Source organism: Etheostoma spectabile, chromosome 17 (assembly GCF_008692095.1).
Source record: "Etheostoma spectabile isolate EspeVRDwgs_2016 chromosome 17, UIUC_Espe_1.0, whole genome shotgun sequence".
Taxonomy (NCBI): Eukaryota; Metazoa; Chordata; class Actinopteri; order Perciformes; family Percidae; genus Etheostoma; species Etheostoma spectabile.
In genome coordinates this window covers 2,814,277-2,824,788 of record NC_045749.1, presented here as the reverse complement: position 1 = coordinate 2,824,788, position 10,512 = coordinate 2,814,277, and the positions used below count along the sequence as shown (strand labels likewise).

At 41.4% G+C, this 10,512-nt stretch overlaps 2 long non-coding RNA genes across 2 annotated transcripts in view; one reads left to right on the top strand and one right to left on the bottom strand.

Moving 5' to 3' along the window:
- The window catches only part of LOC116705018 (uncharacterized), a 21,131-nt gene that overhangs the window by 1,685 nt on the left and 8,934 nt on the right, over positions 1 to 10,512 (top strand). The gene's annotated exons all lie outside the window — the stretch shown is intronic.
- Positions 867 to 10,512, bottom strand: part of LOC116705019 (uncharacterized) — a 12,513-nt gene continuing 2,867 nt past the window's right edge. The window contains exon 3 of the long non-coding RNA XR_004335821.1: positions 867 to 878. This is a non-coding gene — a long non-coding RNA (uncharacterized LOC116705019). The remainder of the gene's footprint in view (positions 879 to 10,512) is intronic.

Below are 10,512 nucleotides of genomic sequence, written 5' to 3'. Positions count from 1 at the left end.
TCTTTTTGTCCCATTATTTTTTCTCATTTTAATGTTCTTATCAACTAGAAAAAGTGGATCGGCTCACTTTGTGCAAATGTTTATTTTATTGAAAACAACACTGGCATATAGCGTACTGTAGTGTTGAATTTCACGCGTAACATTCTCACTTGGAGCAAATAATCTCTCACACAATGTAACACTGTCCATCAATAAAAGGGTGAAAAGAATACTCTGACGGGGGGGGGGGGGATTGGCATTAGCTGTGTGCTTGGCCATGAAGTGGTATTTCAGACTGGCCGTGCTGCGATGATCGCTCCGTTCACAACAACCAAACACACCGATCAGGGGCGACCCCTAGCTCACCCAGTGGGAGCGTGCGCCCCCTTTAGGCTGAGGCCCTCGCAGTGGCCCTTTGCCGTGCCGCGTGTCATCCCCCGTCTCTCTCCCACCTTTCCTGTCTATCTATCCACTGTCTTTCTGAATAAAGGAAACAAAAGCCCCGAAAATAAGCTTTAAAAAAACAACATCCCACAAATAACTTTGGTCTCGTCAATGAAACCATTTGGCAATTTAAAAAAAGTAAACTTTCCATTCAGAACCTTATCCCTCATGTTGTCCTCGGGTCAAATTTGACCCGTTTTCAGTTTTTTTATCACAAAAAATGGGCCTTTGAAATAAGCTCTGAATATGTCAACATTAGAAATATCAAATAACTTTGGAAAAAACATTTGAAAAGTACCCACAGCATTGAAAAAGTTACTAGTAATAGTAATAGTGTTTCATGGTTGACGGGAAGACAACACGAGGGCTGTTGGCATCCATTGTGTCGTTTCGCGCTCGCCATCCACTCAAAACGTAACGTTACTACTCTTTGAAGCACATGTATGTATTTTTTGCTTTCTGTCTGTTTTGTTGGAAAAGAGTATGATGTTGTCGCCGTCGGCAGTACCGTATCAATAGAAAATATTTAGGTGAATGATTGGTAAAAGGGAAAATAATTAATTTTCAAAATTGTCCCAAATAAAATCATGACATACGATTTTTTAGATTTTTTTTTTCCCATGCCTAATGACAACTAATCAATTAATGGACTAATCTTTGCAGCTCTAGTTCCAAGATGGCAACCCATGTATTTCAATGGAAGTTGCTCATTTATCACATAGGCTGCTTCTCAATCTCAAGGATGCAAAAAAACGGATTTGTGTTCTTGGGAGAAATGTTCTTGCTGGTTGTTCTTGGGAGAATTAACTTGCGAGTTCACAAGCGCACGAAACGCTGTTAACAGTTTGAGACGATGTGTTCATGCTGTTATCACCGCCTGCAGTGCTCCAAATAACAGCTAGAAATAAAAAACACACCAACATAACCACTTTATGTGCAGTATAAACAAGCTCCGGACAAGAAAACCTCATAACGTTACCACTATTGCAATAATACTGATAAATAAAACTTATCAATTTTTTATTTTTATGTTTATGGTTTAGCTCAAACAACCCTTATTTATTCAAAACAGTAGAATGCGATCCCTACTAATATTAGTGTATTAGTGTTAGTCACTTTAAATTTAAATAAGAATCATACCTCTCTGAATGGGTATGCACTGGCACGTCCTAGCTGTCCCTATTACTGTGGAATTATCATTTTCATATTATGTAAGTTCACGACATATGCCCAGAGACACCAGCTGGAAATTAGCAATACAAACTAAGTCTACATGACACGGCATAGCATGTGTGTACACATGTGCAACGGTTTGTTTATCATACAGACTGAAACTGGACTTCTAAAATGTATTTTTTTATAAAACAAAATACACCATAATAAAAGTATGAATCAAATGCTTAATCTACTGTAAATGCATGTCAAAATGTCATTCACGTAGAGAAACGGGTATCTCTCTACCCTGTCAGATGCTGCTTCCCCCCCCCCCCCCCCCCCCCCCCCCCCCCCCGTCTCTGCCCGCTGCTCTGGTGCCCAGTGTGTCATGATGGGCATGTGTTGGGATGTTTAACTCCGAAGCGGCAGTTTACTAGAGGATTCCCTTTAATCTTCTGATGGACATGTGTTGGGATGTTTGAATAAACGACCCATTAACAGGGAAATAAAAGCCTCTTATGAACCAGATCGCTCTGAGAGACCTCCAGTTTACGGTGGGGTCTTTGGGGCGAGCTGCCCCGGCAGGCGCTAGCGGTCTGCCGCGTCCCGTTATGGAGCTGCTCAACTCCGAAAACGCCAGCGCAAATTGTCAATTTGCCATCTATTTTCATAAGAGTGCCTGTATTCAAAATCTACACGGTTCATTTCTCATCAAAAATGTTCTCAGAAGTGAATTTAGTGATGAATTAGATGGCACAAATAGCAAAGATTTTTGGGATACGGGTGCTGCCAAGTTCATAGCACCAATGCATCCTCGGTAAAATGGGCTTGCCAAGAACATTGCCGAGAATTTTTAACTGTTCATGGCAAAATGTGAACTTGCGTATTGGGACAGTACTTTGGCAACAGAAGATGACGTTTCACAGGGACACGAGAACACCACGTCCATAGAAGAACGCAGATTGAGAAACGCCCATAGCTCTTCAGGGCCCTGAAGACCCACACAGGTGTTTTAAATCTGGCTGATTAGACCTCTCTCCAGGACTGTGTGGGTGTGTGTAGACTGATTGGTCTTCCTGAGTGTCTTGTTAACTCTGGTGCACCTGTTGGGGCAGGACAAATGACAGCTTTATCATTGTTATTGGTAGAAAAGACTTGTGACCTAATTGCCATCTAAGCTCTGGTCCACTTCAAACTAAGCACAGGTCTAATCAGCCACAATAACTGAAACCCCCTATGAGGGTGTGGGGAAGCTTTCAGGCTTCTTTAATGTAGTGTCCTTAGAGCATAAGTATTAGATATATTTCATACCTCTGGTCGTGTGGAGAGAAAAGGAGAGGAAGAAGGAGGAAGACAAAGAGGCCAGATGCAGGTCAGTGTTGCATCTCGGGAGCTTATTCATCAGCTGGGACAAAGGGAATAACTAATCGAAAGGAGCAGAGAAAAAGGAGTCGTGCATACAAGTGTGCAAGTGCATCAGGGATAACACCCTGCGATTGGGATTACACACGAGTGCTTAAAAAAGAGGGAGTGAGAGTGTGACAGAGCAAAATAGAGAGCAGTCGGATGCTGGTTTGACATTAACCGAATCCCTAATGAAGGTGAGAGGAGATGATTGGCTCGGTGCGAATTCCGATGAGGTCTACCACGGTGATAGTTGCCGGGGTGACCTCGGTCTCCAAAGGACAGACTCCGACTCATCTGCCATTTCTAATTGGCTGCATGGACGGCAGCCAGATAGTGTTGCCCATATATGGATGTGACGACATACGGCGTTCATCAGGGTTAAAAGGACAAGGAGAGAGAGAGAGAGAGAGAGAGAGAGAGAGAGAGAGGGAGGGAGAGAGAGAGAGGAATAGCAGCCAGGACAGGAAGGGGAGAGAGACGTTGAGAGATGACTATTTTGGCTGAGACTTATTGGAGTTAACAGTGTACAGAAGCGAGGCAAAAGGAGAGAAGTAAATGACAAAGTTTTACCCACAAATAATACACAGTACATTTAGATGTATTCTTTTTGTGATGTATTTGTTTTGCAAAACCACTAACTTTACTAAGCCTGGAACCAGGCCTCTGATTCGCTGCACACAACACCAATTTATTTCTTTTTTCAACAATTTAAACAGATCTGGTGAAGTGATCTAAGGATGGCTACTTCCCCACCACCGAGCACATTTAGGAACAGGCAGGTCATGATCAAGTGCTGGTGTCGGAAAACACAAGGAAAAACAATGGTGACGAGCGTGGATTGGATTGACACTGCAAATATGAGTTGTTGCAAGTTGACTTGAGCCCAGTTCAAACCAAAGATTCACAACGAGACGAGAGTGATACTGTGTATCATGTTGTCTGGAGATCCTTTTTTCTTGTTGAAGGGGAAATCTATACCTGGGACACATTTGGTTTCTGCTGTTTCAACCGAATTGTATTGATGTCGATAGTTGATGCTTTCAACAGTTTGTTAGAATTCTGCATTTGCAAAACACACACAAAAACTCGGACAAGTGACTATTGTGCATGGGCAAGTGAAACGTATACCTCCAAAAGTTAATGTCGAGCCCAGAGACAAAGGTTTATTGCCACAATAAGTACACTTTTGTGGAATTTGTCTTGATGAAATGGTTTACATTCGCAAAACAGAAGCGCTAACACCTAACCAGCAGTGTTCAACTCTTTGGGGATGATATGAAGGCGGCTTCATATCATCAACGTATTGAAGTAATTCAATGACTAGCTAAGTTTTCCTGGTCCCTCACATGTATGGGGAGTTAATTTCGTTATCTCATAGTGCCTTCAGCATGGAAGCATGGACATGTGTAGTCTAAAAGAGGAGATAGAGAGTGACACGGTTAAGTCCAACACTGAGTAAGAATGTACTAAGTGCAAGACATGAAACCATCTAATCACCGATACAGCCCACACACGGTTTAGACTCAGCCAGTGGGTCCGTCTCAAACAGCGTGGAGCCAATTTTCACTTTCCCCTCCATTGAGTTCTTGTCTCGTGTGGCCTGTTCCTGTCACATAAGTAGCCGGGCCGGGGCTTTTTACTCGTCCCTGACCAACTGAAAGAGCAATTTTTTGGGTTTGTAATTCACTAACGAGGCAAATTGGTTGATGATGAAGATGGAACACCTGACTCTTTAACTTTAAGTTTGAACTTTTAGTCTTAATAGATGCAGGAGATAAAAAAAAACAACAACTCTAAATGGGATTAAACTGTCAAATCTATAATTGGTGGCAATTTTACTACAGAGTGGTATTAAAGTGTTTCACATAAAGAGCATGCCAGTTGTTCAGTGGGCACAATGGCTTTCCTCTCCTCCTGACCTTTATTGTGAACATTGTGAAGTGTTTTGTTTTACATTAGCAGGTGCTATTCAAAAAGCTAGGCAATGTGGAATCTGAGTTTCTGAAATTAGATGATAATCATCACAATAAGTATACAATAATGCTGTAATGAAAGTTACAGAGTACACTGGATTTGCCACGATATCAATGCAGCACCGTTACAAGCAGATTTGTTTGAACATGTCTGATTTAATCTTGGGACAGGCATGATTTACTTGAGTTTCTTAATAGTGACTTCAAAGTAATTTCACACATGTGATCCAGCCTCGTTATAAAACATATCCTGCAAGCTTTGTAACAATTGGACAAATCCCTATTAATAAAAAGAGGAACAAATCGCGGTCTTCCCGATTAGTAAACACTTTCTTTCAAATCGTGATTTTGATTTGAAGATATTTGTCCCTAGCAGCCACTTGCATATTTGACCAGCATTTGTCTATTGAGTGTTGAACGCTACTTGATGCTAAACAGACCGTGTCAGCTCAGACAGAAGTTTGTCAAGTGGACTGTAAGTTGGCAGAGAAGGTATACTCAGACAAAGGGATAGATGAAGACAGACAGGAGTGAGTGGATCTTGTCAGCCACTCTCATGTGTGCTGACCAAGAGAGAGAGAGATGAGAGGAGAGAGAAGAGAGAGAGAGAGAGAGAGAGGAAGAGAGAGAGAGAGGAGAGAAGGAGAGAGAGAGAGAAGATAGAGAGAGAGAGAGAGAGAGAGAGAGAGAGAGAGAGAGAGAGGTTTCCTGTGTTGGCCATTCACCCTAATTTGCCCCAAGAGAGTCTGCAGAGAAGACAGCTCATGACACCATCCATGGGAAATCCTGAACAGTTTTTATGGTCATACAGTTATAGCACCAGACATGAACCCACTGAACACACCACACACACACACACACACACACACACACACACACACACACACACACACACACACACATAAATTACAGGAAAACCTCCTCCAACCTAACCAGATGTCCACTGTTTCCTTTAGGTGTAGATTTAAATGACCCTGGGGGACGTGGGAGCCGAAACGGACAGACACATGTAATACGGCAGCAATATTTTTCGAGTCACTGAATCTTCAAAAAAATCTTGCCTGTTTCCACATGTGTCCATGTGCACCAGACTCATGAAACAAATTAAACCCCTGACTTAAACCAGTCCTGACATGGAGTTTTGCCTGCAAATTCTCGATAACAGGTTGTGTGACTCATGGAAACTAAACACGAACCCTTTTGTGACCTCTTTGACGTGAACCCACAGCACTACTGGCCTGAGTTCTGACTCCTGTGGCATTACAGTAGGACATGCGGTCATGTCTACCTTCACATAAGAAAACTTGAATTCTTACATATTCTGAATCAGTAAAACATTAATACTTTTTTTGCGGATCACAAAATAAACTTTTTATTAACTTGAAATGATGGGTAATGATTTTATGTAGACACAGTTATCTCTTAAACACTGTGGAATAAGTATTTGGTGGTGTGTGTGTGTGTGTGTGTGTGTGTGTGTGTGTGTGTGTGTGTGTGTGTGTGTGTGTGTGTGTGTGTGTGTGTGTGTGTTGTGTGTGTGTGTGGTCTGTGTGTGTGTGTGTGTGTGTGAGATTTGGATAAAATTCAGGGAACATGTAAAAACACAAATGAAGAGGAAAATTATTCACATCTATGACTGAAACATTTTAAAAAAAAAAGCAAACTGTAGGAAAAATGATGAACCTGCTGAACCTACATATGAAGAAAAAGTGGCTTTTTTTTTTAAAGGGAAGTGAAGTGATCTGCTGATTTGAGGTCATAATAAATGCTCAGTTTTCAAACATATATAGTCAAATGTAAATAAAAGGGGAGGTAATAGGTGATGAGTCCTTTTCCAGTTAAGGTGTTTGTAAAATTTCAAATTTAACAAATGTGAATATGTGAAACTTTTTTTTAGCCCCCAGGTGTGTTTTGTCATCTCAAAATACACTTAAGAAAGCTAAAAGAACTTCATTTCAAAAATTGAAAATAATTTCAATATATAACCTATTCCATGTATTGTTCATTCTAGGATTCCTAGAGTTGCAGAGGGACTCCAGTTATAACAACTCTTGTAGCATTTTCCTTTTCTACCACTGATAATATAGTTTAAAATGTTAACCTACCCTCTGCCTGGCCTTTTTCCTTTAATGACACTTCAGATTTTGTTTTATTCTTTCTTTCCAGAGAATTGAAAATATTCAGTGATGTCACCCACTAATATTTTAATTTCATGGTCCAAGTCACCCCAATATGTTTCTAATGGGAGAGAAAGAAGGAACAAGGGCAGGGGGAGAGGAGGGGAGGCCGGAGAGAGAAACCCCTAGAGGAAACGGATAGGGAGGGAGAGGGCGAATGTAGTAAAGGCAATGAGTGAAGAAAAGAGGATAAGGGGAGCGAAAGGGGGAGGAAAGGGGAAGGAGAAGGGAGGCGGGAGGGTGGGGAGAGATGTAGAAAAGAATGAAGTGGGAGAGCAAGAAATGGTTTCCATTAGCCTTGCTTAGTTGAGCCCAAAACAGTGTTAATTAATCCGGCACTTTCTTTAAAAAAAAGTTTTTTATTATTACTTTATCCACTTGTCTCTTGACGTCGACGGCATGCTTTTTTCCCTTGACTCACCTCCACAGTCCCCTGGAAGACAGACTTGTGGTCCTTAATGATCCAGACACGTGATATATTCATGTTTTATAATGTATGTGCAGCTCATTGTTTATGTCTGTAAAATGCATCTCTAAGCTCCAGGCTGGAGAAGTGTTTTTGTTAGTTTTTTCTTTTCAAAGAAATTGTCCCCCAAAACTGTATAGAGCATTTCACATGCATTATATGAAAGTGGGTATATTTAATTGTTATTTAATTTTTATTTTTTTAATTCTATAACATCAGCATAACCACAAAATCCCTTTCATAGACCAACCGCTTTTGACTAGACATCAGTCAGGTACTGTAAGTCCAACCCTCTCGCAACACCCTACAGTCATTTGAGTTGCACATGTCTTATATCTTGTCATTTTGTCCCTTATTCATATTATACATATTTGGTTAGCTCACAGCGAACATTGCTCGGGCCCAGTGCTAATGTAGAGTGTAAAACATCAGCGCTATATGAGTCAGAGGAGGTGGACTACTACCCTTAACTGTCGAGTTAGGACCCTTGGCATATACCTAAATGTATGAACATAGGTCCACAATTTCTCATAGCTGTTACCCAGCGGTGAAATGTACTTAAGTGCAATTTAGACATTACTTAAGTATTTCCATTTTATGCTACTTAAGACCACTACGGAAGGAAATATTGTGCTTTTTTATTTGACACATATAGTTAGTAGTTAGTTATGTTTAATACATATTAATTAGAGCCCAACCGATATATCCCAAACTATCAGTATTTGCATTTATAATGGCCGATAAAAAAATATATACATATACACTCACCGGCCACTTTATTAGGTACACCTGTCCAACTGCTCGATTAACACTTAATTTCTAAGCAGCCAATCACATGGCGGCAACTCAGTGCATTTAGGCATGTAGACATGGTCAAGAGAATCTCCTGCAGTTCAAACGAGCACAGTATGAAGGGAAAAGGGGATTTGAGTGACTTTGAACGTGGCATGATTGTTGGGCCAGAGGGCTGGTCTAGTTTTCAGAAACTGCTAATCTACTGGGATTTTCACGCACAACCATCTCTAGGGTTACAGAGAATGGTCCGGAAAAGAAAAAACATCCAGTGAGCGGCAGTTTTTGGGCGGAAATGCCTTGTTGATGCCAGAGGTCAAGGAGAATGGCCGACTGGTTCGAGCTGATAGAAGGGCAACAGTGACTCAATAACCACCGTTACAACCAAGGTGGGCAGAAGAGCATCTCTGAACGCCACAGTACGTCGAACTTTGAGCAGATGGTCTATAGCAGCAGAAGACCACATCGGGTGCCACTCCTTCAGCTAAGAACAGGAAACTGAGACTACAATTTGCACCAAGCTCATCGAAATTGGACAATAGAAGATTGGAAAAAACGTTGCCTGGTCTGATGAGTCTCGATTTCTGCTGCGACAGTCGAATGGCTAGGGTCAGAATTTGGCGTCTACAACATGAAAGCATGGATCCATCCTGCCTTGATCAACGGTTCAGGCTGGTGGTGGTGGTGTCATGGTGTGGGGAATATTTTCTTGACACTCTTTGGGCCCCTTGGTACCAATTGAGCATCGTTGCGACGCCACAGCCTACCTGAGTATTGTTGCTGACCATGTCCATCCCTTTATGACCATAATGTACCCAACTTCTGATGGCTACTTTCAGCAGGATAATGCGCCATGTCATAAAGCTGGAATCATCACAGACTGGTTTCTTGAACATGACAATGAGTTGGCTGTACTCAAATGGCCTCCACAGTCACCAGATCTCAATCCAATAGAGCATCTTTGGGATGTGGTGGAACGGGAGATTCGCATCATGGATGTGCAGCCGACAAATCTGCGGCAACTGTGTGATGCCATCATGTCAATATGGACCAAACTCCCTGAGGAATGCTTCCAGCACCTTGTTGAATCTATGCCACGAAGAATTGAGGCAGTTCTGAAGGCAAAAGGGGGTCCAACCCGTTACTAGCATGGGGTACCTGTTATGAGTGTTGGTTTGTCCACCAGAGGACGCTCTACAACGTCCCTGTTGGCAACACTTTTATTATTGTTTTATTATTGTGTTTTTGTTCAAAGGACTTTAAGTTTCTTATCTTAAGTTTGTATTTTTATACAGTTTATTTATCAGAACTTTAATATATTTTGATGTTCCTCTGATCTGTTGTGACAATAAAACAAATTATTTTAGTGAGAGCTCATAAATAACTACAAATAACTAATATTAGAGAAGTCTGTTGATATTTTTTTACGCGTTTCTAGGTTTAGGCCGATATATTGGATTGGATATCAGATTTAAAAAAACAAACAAATATTTGTATTGGTGTCGGCCTTAAACATCCCTTATCGGTCGGGCTCTAATATTAATACTAGAATTACACAACACTATGAAAGGACCCATTTCTCAGGAGTAGTTTTAATACTTTAAATATATTTAGCTGATAAAACGTGTGTACTTTTACTTAAGTAACATGTAATGGAGTATTTTTAGGCTGTGGTTTGTGTACGTAAGTATAGGGGCTGAGTACTTCTTCCACCCCTGCTGTTACCTTTAGTTGGGCTGTTAAGAGATTTTTTTTGGCCCTACACTTAAAAAGCACGTACATATTAAACGTTGTATTATAGTTTATCAACACATTTTGTAATGTTGAATGTTCAGCGGGATTGGTGCAGTTGTAATCTGTTACTTTGTAGACTCTGAGCTAGTTGTCTGGCCACCGAGCCCAGTGAAGCGTGTGTCTGACGTGTCCAGTGTGTTTCTGGCCGAAGAGAGCAGCAGCAGGTCTGGGCTGACAGGACTCCAGCAGCCTGGTGTTCAGATTGGTCGTCAGTCAACTCCACAGTGTGTAGGAGCTGCTGTGCTGTCAGGGCTCCATGCTGTCCATCTGTCTCCTTTTTTAGCTTCAGGACATATGGAGTATCTGTGACTGTGGAGGACACACA